We start from the raw sequence: 11,355 nt of genomic DNA, 5'->3' as shown, positions 1-11,355 counted from the left end.
ACCAGATCCCAGAGCTCTGGAACGGAGCTTACTGGAGGCTGATACGGAGGTTGCTGGGGACTTTTACACAGGTTACTGGGGGCTGGTATGGATGTTACTGGGATGGGTATGGAGGTTACTGGAGGCTGGTTCAGGGGGTTGCTGGGCTCCAGCCTTGCAGAGCAGCTGCAGGTCCAAGGCTTTGTGTCTCGTTGGGCTGGTTTTGGTGGCAGAAGTGGTGTATACTGAGGAGCCCTGCTGTCCCCAGGTCAGAGCTGGGCAGCCGGGGAGGTCAGACCTGTCTTGTGCCTGATTTATCCCTTGTCCAGCCCTCAGCTCCCTGCTCCAGCTGCTCCCCTCCGCAAACCCCCCGTCCCACCCCAAACGGCCTCTAGTGTGTCCTTTCCTACAGAAATGAATGATTCCTCCCGTGGGGGGACGGTCCCTTCTCCAGGCTTTAGCAGTATGCAGAGGAGCAGGATGCTCTGTTCCTCAGCACCGGAGCGGCATCACCAGCCCCACCACTGCACTGCCAGTGCCAAATCCATCTCCAGACTCTTTCTCCAGAGCCGGCAGGTGTGTTAAAAAAAAAGATTTTAAAAAAAATATTGTAGCTCATTTAGGCTGGTTTGGATGATTTCTCCCATTCCTGAAGCAAAGACCCTTATGCTGTTCTTGCTTTGGCTGTTTACCAAGAGCCTCCTGGCCCTGGATGCTGCAGCTTCTTTCCCAGGATTAGAGGGGGTGTGTAGGGAGGACAGGGCTGGGGAGATCACAGGGGGAGCTGCTCCACATCCTGCCTCCCCGCCAGCCAGATACAACCCCCAGCATGAAGTCACTGCAGAGAGAAGCTGGACCATCTCTTTGCAGGAATGCTCACAGAGGAAGAAACCCCTCCAGGTTCTGAGCACGGCCCTTCACCTTCCGCAGCCACCAAGCTTGGTCACTGTCAACATCTCCATTGTGCCGAGGATGGGGAAAAAAATAAAGCAATTCCTTTTTTTTTTTTTTTCTTTTTTAAGTATGAAAAATGGAGGGTGAAGTTTGCACAGGAGGCCAGTGTGGGGAGGACTGTTCAGCCCCAAGCGGTGCCTCATCCTTCCCGAGCCCTGACATGTGTGGGGATGAATCCAGCCTCTCTACGGGAACCAGATGCCTCTGTGAGGTTTTTTCTAGGGTGAAGCATCCTTGCGATGGTAGTGACAAAATTCAGCTGGGAAAACTCTTGTCGGTGTGAGAAAAGAGCAGAGGGAGCAGAGGGAGACCTTGGATGTCTCTCATTTTTTCAAGGAAACAAGGATGTAACTAAATATTTAGTTCTTCCCCAAGCCTGGGGAGTGACTTCACTTGTGTTTGCAGAGTTTTGGGCTCCCCTTGCGTGGGGATCCATCTACACATTTGCACATGCTTTAATAAACGGAATGAAAAGGTCCTGTTCACCATTGTCAGGACTCACAGCTCTCCAGCCCCATGAAAACCCCATGGGGGCTGTGGCCACTGTCCCCACACTGGGCGGGTCTCACCAGGATTTGGGTCCATCGAAGGCAAATTTGCAGGTTACAACAGCCATGGACAGCACTAAGGAAGTCTTTCTTTGCCGTCAAAGTGACCCTTGCTCTGGTTTTAACTGGTGCCAGAGTCTCTTTTTGAAGTGGAACTGGGTGAGTTTTGGAGGCTGTTAACGGGATCACCACCGTGGGGATGTGGTCTGTGGGTCTGGGGTCTGTGAGTACGGGACTGGGACCCCCTTTTCTTGCTCCCAGGGTTTTCTCGTCTCTACGTGAAGGTAAGATCTGCTTTAAACACCTTCTGCAACTCTGCTGGTCTTTGCCAAAAGCCCCACTGCAGGGGCAGAGCCCAGGCTGGACCCCAGGGGCAGGAACTGGGGGCTCACTGGGGTGTCTGGTCCTCTCGGGGTGCCCATGGAGACAGCTGGGTGCCACCACTGGGTAATGGGGATCCCTTAAGTGCAGGGAACAGGCAGGGACCAGCACCCTCCTGAGTAAGGGGACAGTGGCACCCACCCCTGTAGTGGGGTGGCCAGGCATGGGGGGGCGCACCTGGTTTTGCCACATCCCCTGGTGACAGCTGGACCTGTCCCCTCGCTTAGACCACAGCCTGTGCACGGTGACAGCCCTGTCCCCTCAACGCCACCCATGGAGTGACAGCCCTGCTACCGTACACCCACCACCCGGTGACAGCCCTGTCCCCTCCATGCCATTCATGAGGGTGACAGCACGCTGTCCCCCCCGTGCTTCCCGTGGCGTCACAGCCCTGTCCCCCTACCCCGTGTCACCCATGGGGGTGACAGCCCTGTGTCTCCCCCATGCCACCCGTGATATGACAGCCCTCTTCCCCCATGCCACCCATGGCGTGACAGCCCTGGTCCCCCCCGTGTCACCCAGGGGGGTGCCAGCCCGGCAGCCTCCTCCCGGCTGATGCGCAGTGACATTTGCAATCTGTTGCCATGGGCGCTCGGGGACTTTTGCTGTGGAGGGGAATCGCGTTTCTCCCCCCTCTTCTCCTCCTCCTCTTCCCTTTCCCTCCCTCCCGATGACGTCATGGATGACCACGGTGGTGACAGGGCCACCTGTGGGCTGGTGAGGGGTTTAAAGAGACAGTCTGTAGCTGCAACAGGAGCCCTGGCTATTGTCTCCCGCACCTGAGAACAGGGGGGACCTGCAGCCCCTCAGACCACCCACCAACCCATCCATCCCATCCACCCTCCCACCCATCCCATCCCACCCACCTCACCCATTCCATCCATCCCATTCTATCCCACCCCATCCCATCCATCCCACCCAATCCCATCCCATCCATCCCACCTCTGCATCCTCTGTCTCCGGTGCTGCAACTCTCCCGGGACCGGTCCAGCATCTCTTCCCTGTAGAAGCTCCTCCAAGGTAAGGCTGCGCTTCGTGACCCCCTGTCCCACCAGGGACCCTGGTGGGCAGCAGCTCTAAATGCCACTGGCAGCATTTGGGGCTGCAGCCTACCAGGGTCCCCCAGGAATCCAAACCTCAGACAGGGCACAACCAGATGGGACTGGTCACTTCTGTCCTTCGCTGGGACCCTGGCACTTTCCCCACATCTCCAGACAGGACACAGAAATTATTCCAGAAGAGAGGACAATCCCTGGAATAACCAAACCCCCAGGGTGGCAGGTGTCTGCCAGCATAAAGGGGCTGGGATGCTCCCACCTGGGCTAGCACTGTAGTGTGGGGGTCTACAGGCTCTTCATCCCTTGCCAGCTGGCTTTTCCAGACCACCTTGGAAGATGCCCACCCCTTCCAACCCCTTGGCTGGGCACCTGCCTTGCTTTGGGGAGATGGCTTAGGCATCTCCTTGTCCCTGCTGTGGTCCTCATCAAGGGGACCCTCAGAGCTGGTACCACACTGAGCACCTGAAGCCCACCACAGCCAAGCCCTGAGGGGCTGTGGGTGATGCCAGGAGCCACAGTGCACCCTATAGGAGCAGGCGGAGGCAGGGGAAGAGGAGCTGCCCTCCTCATCTTGGGTTGTGGGGGGTGAAGGACCATCTCTGCCCAGTCCCCAGGGCTTTGTCCCAGCTCCAATAGGGCAAGCGGCAGGTAAGTGTCTCTGTTAAGTGTCACTCAGATGTGCAGACAGGGAGTAGGATAGAAAAAGGGTCTGGGACCTGAGAGAGGCTTGGAGAAGAGCAGGGTGGAGATGTATATGTAGGGACTGGCATGTGCCTTCCTGGAGAGAGGAAGGCTATGATGTCCCTTCCTGCTGGACATACCCCAGCAGTGACCATGCAAGTCACCAATCTCCTCATCGGCTCCCACCGGGCAGCCCTTGCGGGTCTTCTTCTGCAGCTGCCTGCAGATCCAGATCCATTGGAGCTTGTGTGGACTCCCAGCTCCAGAGCTGCTGGTCTTGCAGGGGTGGCTGTGATGGAAGCAAGGCAACTGGGGCAAACCTTATGGCTGGTAGCCTGGGCTGGCTCCACAGCCTTCCCAGGGGCAGATGGCATGGGGACATGAGGCAGGTGGGGACAGGGACCATGCAAGGACACAGCTGCCCCTGGCACCCTGGGAGAGAGGAGCTTGCCAGAGCTGGGCTCTCCACATCCCGATCCGGCAGTGCTGGGAGCTGAAGGAATAAGCAGTGGCATGGTTCTGCCACCCATCCCTCAAAAGACAGAGAGGGCTTGGGCTGGGCCTATTTTTTGGGTGGAAGAGGCAAAATGCAAATTGTCTGATGGTTGGAAATCTCTGTCTGGGTGTCCTTGGCATTTACCCACCTGGCAGCAGCCGCAGTGCACAGGCAAAGCCTCTGCCTCCCAGCTCATGGCCTGTGAGATTTGAGAGTAATGCCCATGGTTCACCATGATGCTTTGCCACCTTTGCGCCCCTTGCTGCCGCGAATGCACCCCGTGAGCATAGCCTGTCAGCTGGGGAGCTCCAGCTGCACCCTGGCCCAGCACAGGGCAGCCCTGCCTGGACCCACCTTGCTTTGGGGGGCTGTGGGGAGGCTGAGGCTGCTGCTCCATGGGCAACTCAAGTGGGGAATCTCGGAGAGGGGTGCAGGGTCCATGGCAATGAGCTGTTGGCGAGGGGTGTCATCTGCTCCCTGCACTGTGCATGGGGCAGGAGATGCTTAAGCGGCTGCTAGGAAGGCAGGAGTTAATTTAATTGAGGATGGGCATGAGCGAGGACTGCCTATTGTTCCAGTGGTGCTAAAAGGTGCGAGTCCAGCTGAACAGACCCAGGGCATGGGGGCTGGCTCTGGTCCGTGCGGACGGACACATGGAGCAGGCAGGGGATGTACAACACGTGGGAGGAGTTGTGGAGTAGTGGCTGGCTGTGCCCAGTGGTCCAGGGACGCACTGTATAGCTGATCATCTTTTACTGCTTAAAAATCCTGCCAGAGAATCCATGCCTGTGTGTGAGGGCACCCATATAAACATATATACACACGTGCCATACCCAAATACGTCGTGGCGCTGGGGAACGCCAGCACACGAGCTGGTTACGCTTCCACCTTCCCCCATTCCCAAGGGGGAAACACTTGCAATGCTGGGGATGGATAATTCTGCCGGAGCGTGGGCTCCTCTCTTGACCCTCCTTCTGGCAACATCCGAATTCCCTTTGCTGGCTTTGTAGGCTTCATTTCAAGACGGCGCCTGAGCTCCAGGCTAAGCGCCTGCTTGCTGCTGTCTTAAGCAGGGATGGGGTCTCCAAGAGGGATTTCTCCGGGTGGTGAACAAGGTCAGGACCTTCCTCTGGTGGTGAGGAGCCCAATCCTTTGCCCATGAGAGGCAGTTAAGGTGAAGTGACCAATTCCACCTTCAAGGCTCCTCCCTGGTCTGTATTTTGTTGTCGGGGTCTGAGCCCACTCAAGGCTCAGGCTGTTACCGTGTGCCAGAGTGATGGCTCCCTCTGGTTGAACATCGAGCAGGGATGAAGATCTCAGCTTTCACATCACCCTTGGCACAGTTTAGGCTGGATTGTGCCCAAGCCACATTGGGGAAAGCAAGGAATCGATGCCGCTGGGCAACAGCCAGCATCCCTCACCTCCCAGCCTGGGGCGGCGTGTGCTCGCAGCAGGCGCCGGCTCCTCAGCAGCAACACACAAGCTTCCAAGCACCGCCTCTTAACCCTGCTAATTCCCTTGTTTTCTCTCGCCAGGCTCCCCGCGCCTCTGCCAGGGGGTGGCCCGGAGCCTGCTAATTACACTAGTGATCTGCAATGTGGCTCTACATCACCAGGGCTGTCATTCTCTGGGGTTGTTTTAGGGGCTGCTGGCCTTTGCCTAGCAGTGCAGGACAGGGCAGTAAGCTGCAGCACCCCTTGTCCCTTCCCCTTCACCATTTCCAGACAAATTATCTTGATTCTGGATTGACTCCCCTGCTCCCAGCTCACACTGATACGGGGTCTTGCCAGGGATCAGTGCAGCACTTCTCCCACCCCTTCTTCCCTGTTGGGAAGACTCCAAAGGCATGATGTGAGGAAGAGCTGCCTGAGCTCACCTAACCTGCTCCCAGCCCAAAAGTCCATGTCTTCAAGGCTGATTTGGAGGTGTCAGAGCTCATCTCTGCGCCTGTCCCCTGCTCTCCTCCCCGACTCGTCCAGGGGAGGCTCAGGGTGCCAGGAGCACCCCAGAGTACCCCTCACCTCCCACCTCCCCATCCTCACCTCCCATCCCCAGGCCATCTGGCTACACTCATCCATGTTAAACAAATGCTAGAGTCTATTATCGGGTCATGCCTCCCCCTTCCCCCCCCGGACAGATGGAGGCTGAGCGCACCCATAGCCCTGGCCCGCAGCATTCATGTGTGTGAATGAGAAAATTGAATTATTTATGGCCATGCGAATAAGGCTGGCGGCTGCGGAGGCCAAGCGGAAAGGACTCCATTACGTGGCAAGTACCTGTTGCTATGGAGCCGGGGCTTCTTCCCCGCAGCCCCTCAGTCCCCCATGCACAGCTGCATCCCTGCCTGCCCCCCATCCTGCCTTCATCCTCACGGGGCCAGGATGGAGAGCAGAGCCGAGCGCTGAGCTGGCCATGGTGTGCCCAGCCACGGGTGTTTTGCTCCCTGCGCTGTGCCTGCTGCTCCCCTGGACTGGTTTGGAGGTCACCCTGAATCTCCCTGCATTTTGGAGCAGGATCCTCAGTGCAATTTGGGGATGGTGGGATGCTGGTGGCTGGTGGCAAGGGTTGAGGTGGGCAGCAACAACATCTCATGGCAGGGGCTGGGCAAAGCAGGTCTGATCCCAGCACAGCACAGGGCGAAGGGAGACACTCAGCTCAGGCTCCTGAACTCTGCTTAAACCTCCCATCCTTGGAGGCAGCAGGAGCTGTGACTCGAGGTCCCCCACCTCTCCCATGCCTGGCCAGAAAAGCAGCTTTGCAAGACCGAGGACCCTTTCCAAAGCTGCCTGTATTACAACGGCTTCTGGGGATACCGAATCCTGTAGCAGTGCTGAGAGAGGTGAAGGGGCATCGCTCCCTCCTGCTGTCTCCCTAACTATTCCTTGGCCAAAAAGTAGGACTGTTTTCCTATCAGGCTGCAGTCCCTCCTGCCTCAGTGCCCCCTGGGGTCAGGCCAGGCTCCTGGGGACAGGGAGGGGATGGGATCCGGCAGCCCCCAGGCCTGCGTGGTGGCATCGCAGGGACTCCCGCTCCCTTCCCTGCAGGGCTAAGAATAGACTCCAGCTCTGCTGCTGGCGCTGAGTGGGCTCTGCTGGGCTCGGAGGAATAAAAAGCAGGCAAACGCTTATTTTAGTCACTGCAGTCGGCAGCTGTGACTCCGATGTACCCAAGGAGTGGCTTCACACTGTGTTTACCTGCCTGCTGCTGGGAGCAGAGACATGGTTGCAGACCACTCATTCAGGCTATGGATGCCCCCACAGTGCTTCCAGCCCCAAAATCCCAGCTGGGTCCCAACTCTTCTCCAGCACACCCAGCTGCTTCCCACCCTTCTTCTTCCATGCTTCTGGGGTGAGCCTTGGCAATGCAGATGCTCCTACCCTTCTCCATGCCTTGGGGGATGCTCCACCCCAGCTCTCCACACTGGTCTTTCTGAGATGTTTAAGGCTTGTGTAGGGTCCTGGAGCACATCCTGCTATACAGGACATGGAGGGCTTGTCCCCACTGCCTGAGATAAAGGAAAATTGCAGACATCCCTATGTCCGAGTGAAGCATCTGCCCAGCATGCTGCAGCAGCAGCTGGTGTGTGCCAGCCACAGCTCCGGGCACAAGGCTGGGGGAAGCACCCGCTACAGGAGGGCAGCTCTGGGTCCCTCTCCCTAGCATCACCCCCAAGGTAAAATCAAGAGAAAGCTAATTGTTACCATAGTTACGTGAAGTGGCCTTTCTCAGGGAGCCGCGTCATCACTGCTGTCATAAGGTAAAGGCGATGGGGAGTGGTGGTGGTGGGGAAGGGGGGTGGGGGAGAGATGTGTTTTCTTTGGAAAAACCATGGCAACAGCTATTTCTAAGGGAACAGCTGTGCACAGTGAGGCCGTGGGGAAGGGGAAGGGGCTGGGGCGTCTCAATGACAGCCGTGCTCTGGAAGCAGCAGCACCAGATCCAGCAGCTCTCGATGGCAGGCTGTGCCCCCAGAGCCTCCTTCCCACCAGTGCCAGGGCTCGCTGGGCATCTCTCACGGTGCTGGCATGGTGCCGTGGGATCCAGCACACCCAGCAAAGCAACAGGAGGCCGATCCAGTTTGCTTGCCATGTTACAACCCCTCCTGGTATGCATCCATCAGCCAGGGCAGGAAGGAGTGCCAGATGTGTGGGGTGGCCAGGACCACCTGCCATGGAGAGCTGGGATGCAACTGCTTGTCCAGGACAAATACCCCAGGGAAAAGCCCCAGTGGAGAGCCCAAGGGCAATCAGTGAGTGACATGAAGTTCGAACAATCGTAATGCAAATACTGGTGGAGATCATAGGCTGGGAGTCAACACCGCTGGAGCCAGTACTGCCCAGGTTTGTAAAATGGCCTCCCGCAGCTCATGTAACTACTTTCTGATGGAAGCTGCTGCTGCTGAGGCCCAATGTGTGGAAGAAAAGAGGAAGGTGTTCTTGGGGCTGAGGAGCACTAATAGAGGTGCAAGGGACATGGGGAGGTTCTACAGGTCAAGGCAGGGCTGGCCAAGCCCCAGAGATGCAGAGGTGTGAGGAACCTCCACACAGATCTGCCCTCACTTTGCAACAGCCAAATGGACCAGTGAGGAGAAGACGCTGGTCTCAGCTGCAACCTCCACCCTGTCTCCTGTTTCAACACATAGCTGGAAATTATCTCTCTTTGCAAGATAGACTCTTAATTAAGCCCATTTCCCTGAAGGAAGCCAAGATGGAGAGCTTCACTTCTCGGTATTCCAGCGCTTTCTGGCATTTGTTTCCACACCAATTAGGGCACAAATTAGTCATCCAGAGTGCTATTCAGTGGCTGTGCTCAAGGGAGGCTCTTCAGCACGCGTGCCACCTTCTTCCAGGAAGGCGGGTGGCAGACACAGGCTGGGTGGCCATGACAGAATGACGGGGCAGGGAAGGGACAAGCACGGCCCTTGGGGTGCTGAGGTCTGTGGCTGGTGGTAACAACCCAGGGCTGGGCTATGACTCCAGCACGAGGCATGGAGCAGAGTCAGCAAAACGAATTATGGTGTCTCCATGAGCTGTGAGTGGATGAATCGCTGGACTCTGAGACTAAGCATTGGGACTAAATGCTGGAGAATCTGCAAATGGCAGTAAAATGGCAACAGAAAGGGTGGGAGGAAGAGCAAGGAGCCAGCTGCTCCCCAAGCCTTTCTGCAGGGTCCTCACCACCCACCTTTGCTCTCCAGCAGGAAGGCTGGGAGAGGACAGGGGCTTTCTCCTGCCACGGAGGTTGGCTGTGTCAGGCTGTTCCAAGCCCACAAGCCAAGGAGGAAAGACAGGAGCTCCCTGATGGCACTGGCAGGGGAGGAAGAGGGATCTGAGGATGAGATGCTCAGCTCTGTGCCTTGCTGTGACAGCATCTGACCCAAGGGTGCGTTGGAGGGCTAGCGCAGAAATGTGGTTTAAGGGGGATTGATATCTCGATCTTGAGGTTGTTTGATCTGGACAGTCTTCTGCTCAGCTTTTAAGATGGACATGTGGCAGCACCTCTGCCATGGTCATGGCTGTGCATCCATTCATCTGCGAGTGAACATGTCCTGTTTGCTTCAGCAGAGAGGTTTTTGTACAAGATGCAGCTGAAATGCAGGATAAGAGTTCAGGAGGATGGGGGTTCAAAGGCAAAAAAGAAAAGCCTCTCTGGGCAGCATCACAGCCATACTGGCTGCTCTCCTGAGGGGTGCTGTGGTTGTAGAAATTAATTGAACACATCTTTTGGTGCCTGTGGGGAGCACCAACGCAGCGTCCATCCTGCTATAGAGAGCCTGGGGGCTGATCAGTGGCAGAGCCAGTGTGTGTGAAGTTGGTGGCTGGAGAGCTGATGGCAAAGCAGCTGGGTGGAGGCATCCGAAAGCCATGCTGGCTGCTTGCGTCTTCCCGGGGGGGCCCAGGGAGTGGGGGTCTCACTACAGCACCAGGCATCCTCCCTGCTGTCCTTCCTGGCCCTCTTCAGGGGGCTGGGAGACAGCTGTGGCCCTGCAGAAACACCACATAAAGCTCCATGCTGACCATAAGAGAGCTGGGGTGGGAGGGCTTCAGCTAAAATAGCAGTTTATTGGTGTTGTCAGTTGCGAGGCTCAGTTCCCCCGTTGCTTCTGAACACATTTTACTGAGCCCTGCAGGGTTGTTTGGGCTGGTGTCTCCTGCTCCGTCAGAGGGACCATGTCTCTGCCTCTGTGGGACAACCTCAGGCTTGGAGTGGCTTTCTCTAAATATTCCTAATTACCAGCAAACTTTCTCATTTCCCATGGGCGTAGCCACCATATAATGAACAGAAGTCTCCATCGCCTTCTGGCCAGCCTGCCTGCTGCCCGCTCCATCTCCTTCAAAATAGCACCAGGAGCTCTGCAAGGAGCCGCTTACCCCCAGGTCGTGCCCTCTGAGTCCCCATTTGTTAGCGGTTGTCTTAAGTAACGGCAACATTTGTAGCCCTCTTCTTCCTAATCCCGCCTGATGTAACCGTGGCTGTCCTCATTAGCCACATAATTGTCGAGCAAACACAAAACAGGCCCTGACACGGTCGAAGGAAATTGGTTTAAAAATGTGAAGCCGCGTTCTCAGATGTTGTTGGAGGGGGCTCTTTTGTTTATTTATATTCACAAAGCCCCTGTGGAATAATGAGAACCACTTTGCCATGAAAATACGTATTTTTCTTAAAGATCAGCTTAGGAGAAGGTGGATCTGAAATGCCAGCTGGGAAATCCAGCCTGGCCTCTGTGCTGGTGGAAGACAACTGCGTCTCCAGTTGGTCTCATCTGCTGCACCAAGGGGTTTCCAAGCAGAGAAGGTGGCATCTCCTGCCCATGCTCACATGGACATGCACGTGTTGGTATGGTTGCCCAGGGAGAAGTTTAATCATCCACATCTCCGAGTGGATTTCAAAGGGGCTCCATCCACTTCTGGACAACAGATGACAGGGCTAAGTTAATGGATGCAGTGGTAAGAAATCTAATTAACCTGCAGCCTGTTGTTTAATTTGTGCAAAGTTGTTGTGGCTACTCAGCTATAAACTCCGTCCTCAGCTCTAATGACAGTGACTTGCACGGCAGTAGCGGAGAGCATCCTGGAGGTGGGCAGCTGCCTCGTGCTCACCCTTGAAGGTGCCCCCAATTATGTGTGGAGCGTTCCAGTGGTTGCCTCCATCTGGCTCTTCCATGGCTTTTGAGACACTTTTTTGTCTCCAACCTTTGGAATGGGCACCTGTGCTGCTTCTCCGCCTGCTCTGGCATTCAACCCTGGTGTACAGCTTC

Source organism: Caloenas nicobarica, chromosome 10 (genome assembly GCF_036013445.1).
Source record: "Caloenas nicobarica isolate bCalNic1 chromosome 10, bCalNic1.hap1, whole genome shotgun sequence".
Lineage (NCBI taxonomy): Eukaryota > Metazoa > Chordata > Aves > Columbiformes > Columbidae > Caloenas > Caloenas nicobarica.
Note: the sequence above shows the minus strand (reverse complement) of the source record.